This window comes from Echinops telfairi, unplaced genomic scaffold (genome assembly GCF_000313985.2).
Source record: "Echinops telfairi isolate 266 unplaced genomic scaffold, ASM31398v2 ScPeMD7_2573;HRSCAF=3158, whole genome shotgun sequence".
NCBI classification, from domain to species: domain Eukaryota; kingdom Metazoa; phylum Chordata; class Mammalia; order Afrosoricida; family Tenrecidae; genus Echinops; species Echinops telfairi.
Window position 1 is genome coordinate 7998251 of NW_022106471.1, and position 17626 is coordinate 8015876.

At 43.4% G+C, this 17626-nt stretch overlaps 1 non-coding gene across 1 annotated transcript; it reads left to right on the forward strand.

The window, feature by feature from the left end:
• The first annotated feature begins 948 nt into the window (after positions 1 to 948).
• Positions 949 to 1055, forward strand: LOC115870914. The gene has a single exon (XR_004046994.1). It is a non-coding gene; the product is annotated as a U6 spliceosomal RNA (small nuclear RNA).
• Positions 1056 to 17626: the final 16571 nt, after the last annotated feature.

The following is a 17626-nucleotide window of genomic DNA, read 5'->3' on the forward strand; positions in this document are numbered from 1 at the left end:
TCATCATGATAAGGAATGGGTTAACCATGTTATCGATATTGTTGATGATAATTTAGTAAATCCTTTTAGAAAACAGTTAAGGAAACGCCAACAGCAGACTCCAATTAGACTGATTGTTTTTTAGAGAAAGCCAACCAGGTCCTAGTGAAAAAAGGCAAAGAAGGGGGAAAAACTCCTGACAAGCAGCTACCAGTTGATTTGATGGAAGGGGATTCCCCTTCCAAACACTGACTCTCTCTCCACACCTCCTCTCCACATCGTGTCCACAGATCCAGATCCTCATCAGTCTCCAGGGATAGGCTATACTGTAGTTGTTAAAAACTTTTTGATTGTTGTGTTTCTTATTTAAATTATGTTATTTGACTTTGAACTTATTTACTTTGAAATTTCTGTGTAATGTTTTGCATAAAAAGGAAAGGTTAGGGTAAAAACTTGATGGTCAAGAACGGACTAATCCACTTTCAGTTCTTTCTTATGGGAAAAATTAACTCAGAACTCAACTGCGTCACATCTCAACGCTCCTTCTAGAACAGATTAGTGTCATGGTCCAGGGTTCTACTATAGCTGGAGATACGTGCATTAACTCTGAGACCATGTCACTTACTAGCCTCACCTGCCTCTCTACAAAGAGTTAAAATTGCTCTTTATTAAGCTTCCATTCACAGGTTTAAATGACCACCAGTGACAGGACTGTCAAGACAAGTTTCAATCCATTAAAGAAATAGGAGTGCTTTTGCTCTCCTCCCCTTCTGTAAACAGCTCAAAAGATGGCCACTTTGAAAAGGAGGTGGGGAAGCTGTGACGTCTGTATTGAGAAGCCCAGCTGCGGTTGCAGGGCAAGCACGAGTTCGGTCTACCCCACAGAAAGCGATGACCAGGCTTGCTTTCATGATAGAAGAGGAGACCGTATCTGAATAGTTTTAAAAGGAGTTTAAGATTTAAGATAGGGTGCTCACTTCGGCAGCACATACACTAAAATTAGAACGATACAGAGAAGATTAGCATGGCCCCTATGCAAGGATGGCATGCAAATTTGTGAAGCGTTCTATATTAAAAAAAAAAAAGATTTAAGATATGTTTGTGAAAAACTTCACCATTTTTAATTTTAAAAATCTTAACAAAATAATAATAAAGCTTCCATTCACAATAATGACCCATCAGACTAGGAAAATGAATCGTTCTGGATTTTCTTGAAATTCTCTGTACACCAGAGGTTTAGGACACTTAAAAAAAAAAAAAGATTTCTAACTCTGAATTAAGTTGTCACCTCCCACTGTCAATTATAACAATAAAGAAAGTAAATAGTTAATCACTATGATTCCATTCTATGCTCATAATACAGTAGATGTCATCAACTCTTCTCAGCATGCTATACCACAAAGACAAGGCCTAGGAATTCCCCTCATAGTGTTACCAGGAAGCCGTTACCAATTGATCAGATATAACCTATTTGCTATCACAGATTACCTAACAGAATACCCATTTCCATCAAGTTGATTATAACTCATAGCAACCCTATAGAACAGAGGAGCGCTGTTCCTTCGGGTTTCCAAAGCTGTGTTCTTTATGAGATTAGCCAGCCAACTCTTCTTCTCGTGGAACGGCTGCCTCGTGTGTTGGACCCATGAACCTTTCAGTTAGCAGCCAAGTGCTTTAATTCATGTCACTGGAGCTCAACAGAATATTGGTGGCATTTCGGCTTCACTTCTAAGACCATCTTCCTGATTAAGGTCACAACCTTATACTCAAGGGTAAGAAAATAGACCGTGGAGAAAATGAGCTCTGCCCAAGACACTCATTAAAATGAAATGAAAACATATTCATTTGAATAGTCCTAATTAAAATTAAAAATAGTCTCTAGGTGGTAAAGATGGTTCAGGGCTCCACCACTCACCTCGACGTTGGGATTTGAACTTGTCTGGAGGCACCTCAGGAGAGAGGCCTGGCCATTTTGCTTCCAAAAGGTGACAGCTTTGAAACCCCTATGGAACAGTTCTACTTTGACACGTAGCATCGCCGTGAGTCAAATTCAACAGTCACAAAAAAAGACCAACCCCATCTCTGTCCAGTAGATTCTGAGCCATGTCAGCCCTGGTTGGGACGGGGTAGAGCTGCTTCATGACATGCGCCATTTTGGAGGCAGATTGCCAGGCCTGTTGATCGTGGTACTGCTGGTTTGGGTTTGAACTGACAACCTTGAGGTTAGTCAATAAGGGCAAAGTAGTGACCATCGTTCGGTCTGCAGTTGCACTTAAATGTCAGATTTCAGAGAAGCGATCTATTAGCAAATTAGTTCTTGTTATTCCTCTCGTTCAGTACCTTCATGGCATTTACCTCCCCTGGCAAGTATGGTTAGTCATTAGTTTGTTAGCGTGTTGATGCTGTGGCTTTGGTCTCTCTCCTGTAATAACTCAAGTGCCAACCGGACAGGAGCTGAGAGCCTGGAGCAAAGCGCCACTGAGAATTTATTGAATAAATGAATCACCTGATAAATGACTGGGTTTGATATTTCCACGTACTCTGAGTTGTTTGGCTGAAACTCGGGGAGGATGAACAATCACCCGCAAATAATAGTCATTCAAATCATAAAACCGCTTTCAACACCGCGCAAAAGTGTGAATCACCATCACCTTCCTCGTCAGGGTTCAAAATTGAGCTGAAACCCTGATTATTTAGTCCTGAGAAATCCATAAACCGGGAACCTGGTTCTGAAGGTAACTCTAAATGAAGGCACCCCAATATGCAGTGAACAGTGGTGTCTTGACTACCATAAGTGTATGTTTCCCAATATGACTCCTTGAAGGATCAGGCTAACTTGAATGTATAAGCTGTAACTTTTTTGTGTCGTCTAAGTCAAGTTGTATGCCTTGCCTCAGAGTCTCACATCCCCTGAATAGCTCCCAGAACACATGGAGAGGAATGCTCTCCCCATCCCGCTGGCTTTACAAGACTCTGGTTGTCAGCTGAATGCCATGACAAAGTGTTCTTGCAGGGCTAAGCGGTACCACAGCTGAACAGCAGATCGGAGTCACTAATGTCACCATGGCTATAATGACAACCTTACCAACTGGAGGATCCTCACTAAAAGAACAGAAAGCAGTCTTTCGTTTCCTGTGTCCCTGACTTTTATGGCCTCCAGTCTGACATCATCCTTCACCTCTTATGCCTATTGGTTCCTCTGGGGAAATCAGGCCATTGGGCCATAAGCAAAAATAATGCAAATATAAGTTCACTTCCAAAGAAACACAATGTTTGAAACGCAATACCTGTGCTTTGTTAAGGCCAAAAGTTGGTGGCCCCTTGCTCCTGCTGTCTCTTGTTAAATCTTTTGTTATTGTATTATCCAGTGTTTCCGTTTATCTTTGCTATTAGCCAGATAGACTTTATTCTTTATTAACTACCTTTCAGGTGAAAAGAAAAGGGCAAAGTTTTTACCTAATTATCTTTATACCTGTTCCATTCACTGGAATCTATAGCACTCAGCATCGCCTAATCTGACCCCTCTCATCAACCATTCTCAGGTCTGGTTAGACACTGCTCCCAGGGTTTCCGCTCACACAGCACACCAGCCTCTTCATTTTCATTATTTAATTTACATTTTGAATAAAACAAAGAATATATTAAGACTAGTTAATTTTTCAACTGCCTACCCACCAAGATATTTTAGGCTGCGAGCTGGCAGCATATTCAGGAGTGTTGCTGGGTCAGGCCAAGCATATGCTGGTTCTTTGTCATTATTTACCTTTCATGCTTGGAAAACAGCTAATAACAATGCCAAGAGGCTATGTTAAAATGGCATGGCATCTGACCTCTACTAAGTTCAGAGAGAAGAGAGACAATCAAGAATAGCCGCATCCCAAACATACCTTTTCAACAATTCTGACACCAGTCACCCCTCCCACAGCAATCTCTACTTCTCTTCTGAGTTCATAAATTCATTGCAATGATCACACAGAACTCATGGACCATACTCACAGTCATGGGGTTAATTAGAGAAGAAACAGGTTACTATTCTGCTTCAGGAATACTCAGGATGCAGTTCTTGAATCAGGACAGCATCTTCTTTGCTGTGTCCACAGGCTGTTCGTTCTCTCTCTCTCTCTGTCTCTCTCTCTCTCTCTCTCTCTCATTCTCTATCCCTCCCTCCCTCCTTGACCTGGCCTCTGCCCTACTCAAACAAGTATTAAAAATATCTTTGGCTTCACCAGTAAGTGCACTAGAGACAACCCACTCAACCAGCAAGTCTCCTGAAAGTTCTCAACATTCTCAGTCTTTGGTTTGGCAATACCATACTATCTCCACCAAATATTCAGAGGGACCCCACTACACCAGCAAGTCTCCTGCACAAAGACGTCCGATCTCTTCTGCACTGTGGCCAGAAAGTCTACCTAACAGTCTTGCGCTGGTCTCCTAACTCCTGCCATCTTATGCCACTGCAACTTACAGTTTTACTACTCTTTCCTTCTTGCTCTCACTTGGGCTCTCGCTCTTTTTTCTGTTGGGTCTAGAAGGTTCTCAGCACAGGGACTCTGGGTCCAAAGAACACACCCTCCTGCTGGCTATTCTTATTAATGATAATGAAGTCCTTTCTTTCTCTGGGATAGACTTTCTTTAAGCCTAGCAGGATAGCAAAACTGATCAATCCCCTCATAAAGGTTCCATGTATCATATTTTCATGGTACCACCCCCATTAGCATTCCATGTACCTTATTTGAATTATTAGCAGGGTGTCCAATCCCTTTGGTGGGCCACAAGCACTTTATTTGCCCAGTCTCATCCCACAGTTTCACAGGATTTAGAAGAGCATCATTCGAAAGGCTGCAGTATAGTCATTCACTGTCATGGTACCACCCCCATTAGCATTCCATGTACCTTATTTGAATTATTAGCAGGGTGTCCAATCCCTTTGGTGGGCCACAAGCACTTTATTTGCCCAGTCTCATCCCACAGTTTCACAGGATTTAGAAGAGCATCATTCGAAAGGCTGCAGTATAGTCATTCACTGTGCCACAGAGTTACAAATTAAAAAACACAACAGGCTCTCACCAGGGTAAAAATGGAAGTTATCTGCCAATTAGTTGACACTTAATACATAATCAGTAGCTCCAGAAACTTAGTCAGAGGTGGATGCAACAGGACCTACTACCTTTTATTTTTTTAAAACAGTTTTATTGACATATAATTCACACATCGCACATTTTAATAATTCAATCATATTCAAAAGAGTTGTGTAATCATCACCATAATTAATCTTAGGACATTTCTTCTTCCTTGTACTCATCATTAGCTCTCCATTTCCTGCCAACCTCACCCACCATGCCTCTAGGAAACTATTAATCCAGCAACTGTCTCTATAGATTTATCTAATCTGAGTTTCATATACAGAAAAACATACAAAATCGAGACAAAATACAAAGGGTCCGACAACACTGACAGAATAAAACAGAGGAAAACCTCAATAGAAAAGAAAGCAGAAAGTATTAAAAACTGGAACAAGTATACATTAGATCACAAGGAAGATCAAATGACAAGATGTCATTTTTAAATCTAACTATAACTACAGTGCTCCACTCCCATCCCTGGCCCAATCTTTTTTTTTTTTTTTTTTTGGCAACACTATTTTTTAAATCATTTTATTGGGAGCTCATACAACTCTTATCACAATCCATCAATACATCCATTGTGTCAAGCACATTTGTACATTCGTTGCCCTCATCATTCTCAAAACATTTGCTCTCCACTTAAGCCCCTGGCATCAGTTCTTCATTTCCCCCTCTCCCCGCTCCCCCTCCCTCATGAACCTTGATAATTTATAAATTATTATTATTTTGTCATGTCTTACACTATCCAACGTCTTCCTTCACCCACTTTTCTGTTATCCGTCCCCCAGGGAGGAGGCTATATGTAGATCCTTATAATCGGTTCCCCCTTTCTACCCCGCCTTCCCTTCACCCTCTGGTATCGCTACTCTCACCACTGGTCCTGAAGGGATCATCTGTCCTGGGTTCCCTGTGTTTCCGGTTCCTATCTGTACCAGTGTACATCCTCTGGTCTAGCCGGATTTGTAAGGTAGAATTGGGATCATGATAGTTGGGGAAGGAAGCATTTAAGAATTAAAGGAAAGTTGTATGTTTCATTGATGCTACACTGCACCCTGACTGGCTCGTCTCCTCTCTGCAACCCTTCTGCAAGGAGATGTCCCGTTACCTACACATGGGCTTTGGGTCTCCACTCTGGACTCCTCCTCATTTACAATGATATGATGTTTTATTCTTTGATGCCTGGTATCTGATCCCCTCAAAACTTCATGGTCACACCTGCTGCTGTGCTTCTTCCATATGGGCTTTGTTGCTTCTGAGCTAGATGGTCACTTGTTTACCTTCAAGCCTTTAAGACTCCAGATGCTATATAATTTGGTAGCTGGACACCATCAGCTTTCTTCACATTTTCTTATGCACACATTTGTCTTCAGTGATCGTGTGGGAAAGGTGTGCATCATGGAATGCCAATTTAATGGAACAAAGTGTTCTTGCATTGAGGAAGTACTTGAGTAGAAGTCTAATGTCTATCTGCTGCCTTAATACTAAACCTATAAATATATGCATGTAGATCTATTTCCCCATCATCCTATATAAATATATTTACATATGTACATGCCTGTATTTAGACCTCTATAAATGCCCTTTGCCTCCTAGTTCTTTCCTCAATTTCCTTTTACTTTGCTCTTGTCCCACTAGCATGTTCAGCCTTCATTTGGGTTTCAGTAATTTCTCTTGGTTACATTGCCCTTGATGAATCCTTACCAGGCCTCTCATACCCTCCTTGCCACTAATTTTGGATCATTTGTTGTTCCCTTGTCCCTGGGTTGGTCAACACCACCACCTTTCCCCCATCTTCCCCTCTCCCATGTCCCCCCAGAACCATTGTTTTCTCCTCCAGACTGTTCATCCAGTCTATCTTAAACCTTCAGAGATGATAATGTGCACAAATAAACAAGGCATCGCAAGACAAAGTGACAAAAGAAAACACAAAGATGACAGCAACAAAGAAAACCAATGATCAAAATAAATAACTAAATAAATAAGTAAAACCTGTAAATAGTTCAAGGTATGTTTGTTGACCTCTAGTAGTGTCCTCCAGTGGGGTGTCACGGCTTTGGCCCCAAAGTCTATCCTTTGCATTCCCTTGGGACCTCCCTGCTCTGCTCCCCCTGCTGCTCTGCCACACACCCTTAGCCTTGGTGTCATGAGGTCAGTCTAGGCCAATCCCCCAAAGGGGTCGAGACCCACAGGTTGAGAACCACTGTTCTAGAAGTTAACTCCCATGGAAGCGGTTAGCATTCCAGGTTCGTCCTTCTATTTCCCACCACACTGACCTGGCACATAATTAATGCTAAGCTCTCACTTGTTGTTTTGAATTAAATTGAACTACCTATGAATCTGGCCCCAAACCTGCCACCGAGGCCACACTCATAGGGCACTTTCACTGCCTCACCTGTGGGACACCGTTCTCATGTTGCAGCTTCTAGGTGAGGCACCTCCGGACTGCTAATTCCCCACTCACACGTCCTTGGCTTCTGTCTCCTTTTCTCCAAAGCTGCTGATGCCGTCCACATGCAGGGAGAGGAACTAAAAAAGGAAAGGGAAATCTATGTCCTGCCTCATCATGAGCTTCCTTTTTTCCTTTCTTGGTTCCAGGTTGGTTATGTGGCCAGTTTGGGGGCACTGACGATGTGGCTCACGAAAATGTCGAGCTCTTCTGAACCCCTGAGCCTCCTCTGTGGTTTCGCATTATGTACTCCTGCTCACGTTCAGAGGCTAACAAGGTTATTCGCTTCCTTCAACTCACTGGAAAATTAGAACCTAAACCCACACAGACCTTTCAGATGTTTCCACTGTGGGACTTTGAACATCTCGGTCATATCTGGGAAGGAAATAGAATTCTGACCTTACAAAATGGGAGAGAAAGGAATCATGGGTAAGAGCAATCAGAGTGCTGAGAAAGGAACCTTCTGTCTAGATGGGAATCAGAGGAGCTTGGGTTGGACCCCAGCTTAAGTTCTTTTTACCTCAGGACAAGCTACTTCTCTGGGTCTCACTCCTCGGGGTAGAATAAGCAACTGCTTTCCCAAGTGGGATCATTGTTGAGCTGCTAACCACAAGGCCAGCAGTTCAAAACCACCAGCCACTTCATAAGAGGAAGATGAGACTGCCTGTTCCCATAAGGATTTACAATCTGGGGAACCCTACACAGGGCCACCATGAATCAGAATCTCCCCAACGGCAGTGTATTTGGGTTTCATGTCTTGTCCAGTAAGAGTTACTAATATGCCATGTTATAATGCTAATCATGGAGCCTCCATCTCCAGTCTACCAGAGATGTGGTTTTCAGTCCAAGGAGCTTACTCTGCCATTTCAGTTCTTAACTGCTAATCCCATCACCTGGGCTAGTTATAAAATTGTATCCAGTGATTTCATTTTCCATTTAGAAGAGGTAAACAAATACATATACCATCCTAATAAAACATATTCCTTTTCTTTTCTTTTTTCCTTAAAAAAAACTAGGAGAGCACTGCTTTCTCACCACCACCAACAACAACAATGGGCAACATTGCACTGCGTGGTTTCTCTGCACAAGAGGCTAACACGGCCTAAGCTCCCTCTTCTTCTTCTTCAGAGCTCAGTGGAAGGAATACTGGCCCCGAGAAAAGACATGCCTCTCATTTTCAGGCTGTAGTTGGAACAGAGTTCTGTTTCTTGGCAAGATGTCCTAATGGGCTTCTCACAGTAGGAATGAAGGCATTATCTGAAAACAGGCAAGGAACAGAAAAATGTTCTCAATAACGTGCCTTACAGGCATAGGATTGAACACACCATGTTGTATTAAGGGTAAACATGTCTTTTGGCCTTCGATTGAATTTAGACTTTTAGGTTTCAGAGAATTGCTCCTTTTCGTGTGTGTGTGTGTGTGTGTGTGTGTGTGTGTGTGTTTTATGGATGCTATCGTGTCAGTGGGGGTCAAAGAGGAAAGATGTTCTCACAGTCACTTGTATAAAGACCACTGGGAGATTAAGTAACATCCACACATCTCACAGTGAAGAAACCCTGGAGAGGACTATTCAACTTAGACTAGGGCTACTCTACTGAAGTCCCACAGCATTATTCCTGATCGAATATCTCAAACCTTGGGGTATGCTGTTGTGGCATCATTGTCCCCATGGCCAGACAAAAGGGGCATCTGGGGCTGAGTTCTACTAGAACTTCCCCTTTGGCCAGCTAGTTTCACCCCTGAGGCAGCTGCTAACGAACTAAGAAAGAAAACAGGGTGAGAAGTGTCTGAGGTGGCTTTATTGTTCCTCTTTCCTTTTCCCACCTTCTAGATCTGAAGGGGGGAACTAAAAGGGGCAAGGGCTTTCCTCCATGGGAGATCAGGTCAGGAAGAGCCGATACAAGCACTAGAAAGATTGAAGAAGGAGCTACCTTAAAGAAGAGACAAGGCAAGGCTGCCAAGCAATGGAGAACTGAAGTGTGCCTATAAAGGTTGACCTCATTGCCAGATTTCACATCGATGTCCCTAGAACAATGGGGGCAATCTCACCCCAAGGGAGCAAAAGTTGGTCCTAGGTAGATTGAAAAAAATTATAGATACTACAATAGTTTGTGGTGCTCCAAAGGATCCTAGCAAATAAGCAGATCTACAATTTATCAGGGGTGTTTCCATTTCATCCTGGGGAGGGGCAGTTAGAAAACTGTATCTATTAAGAAAGTCTCTATAGGGGGTGAAAATGGGGGTGGGGGGCAGGGTTGAGAAATACTTTACTAGAACAATCATACTTAACATTCAGTTTCTCACTATGATACATCCTTCATCACGCCCCCTTTTATTCTGTTTGTTATCACACACACACAAGTCTTGCATTAGAGGAGGGGTGGGGAAAGTTAGGCCTCCTTCACATCAGCCCCCGTGTGGGCCACTCAGAGGAAACAAGAGGAGATGGAAAACCAGGCAGAGACCTGCAGTGATTGAAGCTGTGGCCCAAGACAGAACCCAGGCTCTGAGCAGAGCTGCAAAGGGGGAAACTCCGAGCTGACAGGAGCCAAGTCCCTGTGTGTTCTCCCGTGTGGTCTGGTCGCCAGCAGCAGCCTCTGCAGCACCTGGAAACTGGCTCGCAATGCAAACGCTCTGACTTCTGCTCAGAGCCGCGGAATCTGAATTTCCGAGGTGGGCCCAGCAAGCCCATGTCCACAGGTCCTCCATGTGAGTCTGGTGAGCGTCAAGTTTGAGAGCCCGTGAGCCAGAGGCAGGGGACCCACGGGAGCGAGGCACGAACCATCCTAACCATCGGGTGATCTAAGGAAGGAGAATGGGGAAGTGAAAGAGGAAATGTTTCCACTCTCGTTTTTTTTGCTGCTTTTGTTGGGTGCCCTCCCGTCATCCTCGCAGTTGTTACGTTTGAGCCCATTATCTCAGCAGCCGTGTCAAAGCGTCTACTCGAGGATCTTCCTTTTTTTAAAAAAAAAGACCCTTTGCTCGGGTAAGCGTACGAAGTGTGATGTCCGTTTCTTGGGACTGATCTCTCCTGATAACTCTGGTTTTGAAGTACTGTACCTTGAATTTTTTTTCCCTTTTAAATCTTAGTAATGTAAGCAGTGCTTACTTTCACAGAGGAGGAAACCCCATCTTGCAGTCAAGTTTGCGGAGCAGAAAATGAAGGGCAGTCTGCGATAAGTTGGTTCGTTAAGTCCATGCCAGTAGTCAAGCCATGCAAGTCAAGGACAGTAACTTGAGAGACCTGGTTTTGCCATCTCCATCAGTCACCCAAAGCTCATTGAAAGTGGTGTAAAAATCCATTTCTGCTGTAGACGGGGTGAACTGCTCATCAAATATTCTTGATCCATAGCTTGAAAGATTACGTTATTTATTCAAATCCATGGGTCTGTCCCTGAGAGGCGAGATCCAGACGCCAACGTTCTGACTCTACCTTTCAAAGGATCAAACTCAACTGGCTGATTTTGTGGCTGTTTTGATTTTTTCCTCCCTCTTTTTTCTATTAATGAAACATTCATAATTAGTAATCCCCAAAATGCACCATCTTTTTCATCAGAGGAACACTAAATTAGAATAGGAGTTCCTGGGTGGCACCAAGGGTTGGACCCTCAAGCTCCTAGCCAAACACTGGTGGTTCGTATCCACCTAGCGGCACCTCAAAAGAATGAGTTGGTAAAAGGTCACCACTGTGGAAAAGGTGTGGGAGCACAGTTCTCTCACACACAGGAGGCCTCATGAGTTAGAAATACCTGTGGGAACCCAGTGGTGCTGGGAGAAGTCTGCAAAACAATTTGGGTAAGAACCCACTTGCGTTTCTAATACCCCCTTCTGTTGGCAAGGCACTGCCAGGGATGTGAGCTGGCAGAATCCTAGAGGAAAAGTCAGTGCCCTAGAATGCTTTTCTCAGAGCTAATTTCCATCAAGGAGCTACGAATCATCAGCTAATTATTGAAGATGTTTTAGAACAATGACTTTTCAGTAACTCTGGCACTAGGTCTTCCCTTACATGGAAACCCTGGTTTAATCCACTACACTCCGAAGCTAGACTCCAGTGAAAATACATGAAGGATCGTTTTCCCCCTGGACCAAAATGCTATAGCCAAGTCTCTACAATATTTTACTGTTGTGATCTGTGTTTTAGGACGAATTATGATCTTTCCAGCTCATTCCTGATTGATTTCTAAAATGTTCCGGTGTTAAGGATATTGGCTGCCTTGTTAAGAATGTAGTTAAAATTAATCCACAAGGTTATCGGAGTCCCCCCATGCCATCCCACTACCATCCAAGGATTTAAATAATGTGCTTCCTTTTTTATTTTTTGCATTATTGGCCCCTTCTCCTACAATGCCATCCTACTACTTCATCACCTGTACAGTAACATCTCCTCTGTATCCCTCAAGAGCCTATGGTGGTCTTGATCACGTGTTGAAGGTTAGGTTTTGAACTACATGCTCAAGAATATGTAGTTGTTTGGAAGTTATTAGTATCTTTCTTCTCATGAGCTTTTTAACCAAGTCTCACTGTAGATGTTTTACTAAGTTCTGCCTGGAGCTGGCATTTTCTCTCCCAAGCCCCCGAGGCAGGCTGGCATGAGATCTGATGGGAAAACGGCCTTGCAGAAGAAAGAAGCCACTCTCCAGATGTACACTGGCCTCTTCTGGTTTTGCAACCAAATGTTTTGCGAACAAGTTCTTTAATTGCCTTGTGTAAGCAGGCGAGAGAGTGAGACACAAAGTGTCCTGTTCTGTTATCTAGTGAGGACAAATGTGGGGAGAACTCTTTTGAAAAATTGTCTTTGTAACACTGAATTAGTCGGAGAATTCACACTTGGTGGCAGGTGTGATTTTTCTTTCCTTAAGGGCATTCCTTAAGGACTGCCAGCCCTTCCCTGCACGGGCGAGCATAGTTTTATTCAGACTACTAAGTGATGTCCCATGAAGCATCTGTGCTCCAGAGCAGCCCTCACTTAGGTGGAGAAATTGGGACCCTCATGCAATGCTATTGGGATTATAAAATGGTGTCGCTGTGGGAAACAATTTGGTAATTCCTCCAAAAGTAAGCGTTGAGCTACCATAGGATTCAAAAGATTTGAAAGCAGGGACCCAGAAGATATTTGTATCACAATGTTCACTGTAGTCCTATGAAGGGGCTTCAAATGTGTGTGGGTGGGGAAATGGACTAGAAAGATGAAGGGGGGTTCTCCTTGAGCTTTGTACAGTCCTTGTGTCACCAGAGCCAATGGTGGAAACAACGGAAATGCCCCTCAACAAATGAATGGATAAATCAAGTGTTGTACAAATAGCCACTGGGTTATGAACACCAGTTTATGTTCGACCTGCAGTTATGAACCAACCCCTACAAAGTCTATTACATTTAAAATAGGCACATACTATACATACGTGATAACCAACAGGCACGACTTTGTGATATACATGAAATATTATCAATATATTATCATTACAGATGATTTTCTGTGCCTGGAAGTGTTTCTTTTCTTTTTTTATCCATAAGAAGGTACACTATATGCTAAGACAAATACTTATCCAGCGGACATTAGATATGAACCGGGCCTAACTATTCAGACTTAGGAACAAATTCAATTTAAGGAATCCAACAGATTTGGAACTCATTCGTAATCCAAGGCCTGCCTGTAGATCCATATGATGTAATGGAATATTATTCATCCTTAAAGAGTGATGAAATTCAAATACATGCTACAACTTGGATGAACCTTAAAGACATGATACCAAATGAAACACAAGTTAGTCACAAAAGATCAAATACTTTATGATGTCATTTATATGAATTTATTTATTTCATTTATTGTCTGGAATAGACAACTATATCGAAACCAAAATTTATTAGTGATTGCCAAGAGCAGGTGGGAGAGGGACATGGGAGGTATTGCTTAAGGTGTAGTTTCTGCTAAGGATGTTGGGGAAAATTAGAACAGATAGTGGTGACGGTTGCACAACATACGGAACATGCTTCACGTCACTAAATTGCACACATAAAGATGGTTGGAATGACAGCTGTTTTGTTTGGATGGATGTATTTCAGTACAACAATGATCTGTTTTAAAAAACTCAGCCCTCTCTGGAACAAACTTAGACAACCTAAGTCAATCACATCATAACAGCGAGTCTGAGCCACGGACCTTATAGCTCATGTGTAGGGGGCACCTGCTTATTTGCCAGGAGCAGATTCAAATGTTGGCCATGTCTACGCTGATGGCCCCCTACTCTCCGTGCCCCCATTGTAGAGAAGCACAGAACGGTAAAGAAATTCACTCGCCCAAGGTCACACTGTTGGTAAGCGGGCGGGTGGGTGAAGAGTTCTGATCGGAGGCACAGGAAGGTCTTCCCCAGAATCACTCATGCTACCTGCCCGCCCTTCCATGCCTTGGACACTGTGGGGCGAGTGGGGGGGCCCTAATTGCCTTCAAGTTCCTCTTCTCCCTCTTGTTCCAGCTAGCCACATCCCTGGCCCTGACTGGAGCCCCCCAGAAAGCCTGAACATCTGGCACACATTGGTCATGCTTCCTCCTTTTAGAGACTCATTTCGTGCTCTGCTTAGTGAGGGGTACAAGAGCATCATCTCCTTGCAAGAAGCAGCCCCTAGGGTACATATCTTTTCTGCCTCAGGCTAAACTTGGGGAACCTGAGGTGATCTCCCCAGGCAGAAGCAAGTTAATGGTTCAAATGTTTCCATTAGGGATGACACAAGGACCAGAGGAAGACATTTGAGATTGTCCCCACACCTAAGCCAAAGTCCAATGGGTGAGCATCCCTGGGATACCAGGACTCAAGCGTAGTAAAGAAAGGGGATTACTGCTCCTTCTTAATTCGATGGCAGTGAGTTTGAGAGGATAATCAGAAGTGTGGGTTCCTCAGCAGACCCAAAGGGACTGATCCCACGAGCTACCCTGAAGATTGATAATATTAGTTCGTTACTGTTAGCTTCAGATCCCTGCAGAATAAAGAAGAAAAGAGTCTCTCCATGAAGAGCAAACACATGGCTTCTCCCAAATACTTCTGTCAAGAGCAACGGAAGCAGCAATTGTTCTATTCCTCATCTGTCCCACAGAAACCATTCTATGTCTGCTTCATCTCAGCCAGCATCAAAACCCACAGATGCAGTCATGCCAGAGCAAGTTTGTATTTTGCCATATGCAACCGGGATCATATTGAGATTATTGTCCAAAACTTATCAGAGGAATGTCTAATATAACTACCCCAACGTTCTGGAACTTGCTTAGGTAAACTTGGACAATAAGAATAAGCACAAAACCAGGTTCCTGCTACAGTGAGACCAGAGCGCAAGTAGTTTCCGTCCCATTCCACAGCCAGCGTGTATAATGGGCCTTGAACATGCAAAAATGAGCATCCTGTCCTCAGGAAGCTTTACAGTAGCTATTCAGGGAGATTCTTGAAGACCAACTGTTTACTTTCAGTGGGATAGTACCCTTAGCTAAATCACACCCTATCTTTCTGACACTTGATTTGGGTTCTTCTTGATTAAACTCACTCTCTTTTCAGATTGAAAAAGTTTATAGACAGCAGCTACCCTTAGAGACACATTTCCTGGCTGGGTTGTATTTTGGAGACCAACACTTTAAATATTTGTATTTTAAACACATAGTAATGAGAATCTCAATAGCCAATGTAAATATTTTAGTGGAAGCTTCTCTAGGCTTTTGTATTGGAGTAACTAATGTAACTAATAGAAAATGCCAGAACTACACACACACACACACACACATCGTAGAACTGGTAGACAAAATATAGCATTGTCTTAGTTACCTAGGGTTGCTATAGCAGAAAGACCACTAGTGGGTGGCTTTAACAGACAGAAAGTGATTTTCTCATAATTCAGGGTACCGGCTCAGGGGAAGGCTTTCTCTCCGTCAGTGGCAGATAGAGTCTGTTGGAGCTATTGCTACTAGGCAATCTTCCTGTGGCTTGCTTCCCCCATCTCTGCACTCTCTTGTTCTTTAATCTCCATTATATCTCAAGAGAGATGTGACCCAAAAGACACCCTGCAGCAACCCTGCCTCGTTAGCATACAGGCAGCTCATTCCCAAATGGGATGATAACTACACCCCTAGAGTCTAGTATTTACAGCACATAGTTTAGGGGGACATAAATCAATCCAGAAAATTCCATCCATTTGTCACCCAAAACTCATGTCCTTCTCACATGAAAAACATGTTCACCCAATCACACCAGCTCAAAAGCCTTAAAGCGACTACAAGTCCCAAATCTCATCTTCTGAATCATCTAAATCAAATATGGGTGAGACTTTAAACAGATTTCATCCTGGCCCAAACTCCTCTTCATCTGTAAACCTGTGAAATAGCAACTGTAAGTCATTTCTTTCCAAAGTACTACTGAGGAACAGACACAACGTAGTCATTTTCGTTACAAATGGGAGAAAATTAAGGAAAAGAAGAGATAGCAGGCACCAAGCAAATGCCAAACCCGGAACAATGTACATGAGCTCTCAAGGCTTGCCAACAAGTCTCTGTCCATCAGGGCCATCTGGGCAAGAGTTCTGCCCTCCATACTCCGGGCATCGGTTGTAGGCAGAGGTCCGTTGGCCCTAGGCTTCATCTCCACCTTCCAATCCCACTAAAACGGCAACTCTGCTCCATCAGCTTTGGTGGTCCTATGACAGACCATCTGAATTGGGACCCCACATCTCAGCCCCGGCAAGCCCGTTCTTCTGCCCCTTGGGCATGTTTGCTCCATCCCCTCAGCCTTGAGCTGTGGTCCCATCGCCCAGGCTACCTTAACAGCCCTGCAATCTGGAATCTAGAAGGCTGTGGCCCCACCCTTGGAGATGCACGAGACCTTGGCCTCACCCTGCTCTCCGTGCTCCTTCCAACAGTGGCTTTAGCTCCTTTAGCTTCTTTGTTTTGCTTTTTCTCTCTTCTTCGGTGTAAACTGATAGATTTTCTGCTCTGGTAGCTGGTTAAATCCACTAGGGGGGGAAACAAAGCCCACTGCCATGGAGTCAATCCGCATTGATCTATTGACTCATAGATCCCCCTGTGTGTTTCTGAGACTGTGGCTGTTTATGTGAGTAGAAAGCCCAGCCTTTCTCTCTTGAAGCTTGGTGGTTTCAAACTGCTGACTGTACGGTTGGCAGCCCACCTCGTACATAACCACAGCACCAGCAAGGCTCCTCATTAACACAGGCCTATCCCCTCTAGCTACATCCTTGGTGAATCTTCTAAAACCCATGTCCTCCATTTGGACAACAGAATCCTCTAAATCATTGTTTTGCTTTCACCTTGCACAGTTCATTTTGAAGCCCCTTTCTTTTCTCCTTCACTGTACTCTAAGTGGCCAGGAGACACCCACACAGCCCCTTTAAGCTCTTGCTTAGAATTTTTCTCAATCAGAAATCCAAATTCACTACTTACAAGTTCTACCTTCTACCAGACTTTTAAATATAATTCAGACAAGTTCCTTGCCACTGCATAAAAAGCATTGCCCTTTCTTCATTGTCCAATCACAAGTCCATTAGAAACACATTTAATCCCACATTTCCATCACGCCTCACTTGTGAGTCCTCACCAGAATTGCCTTTGACATCCGTAATTGTCACTACAATATTTTCAAGACAGTATTGCTATTAGGCCCCTTCAAATTCTGTCAATCTCCAGCCACTACCCCATTCTAAAACTACTTCTGCATTGTAGGTATTTGTTAGAGCAACACTCCACTCTTCCGGGACCAAATTCTTAGTTGTCAACTGTTGTTACAACAGAGAAACCATACATGGATAGCTGTAACAGAAATGTATTTTCTCACAGTTTCACTCAATAACTCACTGCCATCGAGCCCATTTCAAGTCAGAGCAACTATGGAGAACAGAGTAGAACTTCCCATTGGGGTTTTGGAAATTTTAAATCTTTACAGAGCAAGCCACCTCATCTTTTTCCCACACGGTTGCTGGTGGACTCAACTACTGGCCTTGCAATTCACAGCTCAATGTCACCAGGCATGGCTTCTCTCAACATCAGGAGGCTCAAATTCTGAATTCAGGATGTGGGGTCCAGGGAAAGGCTTTC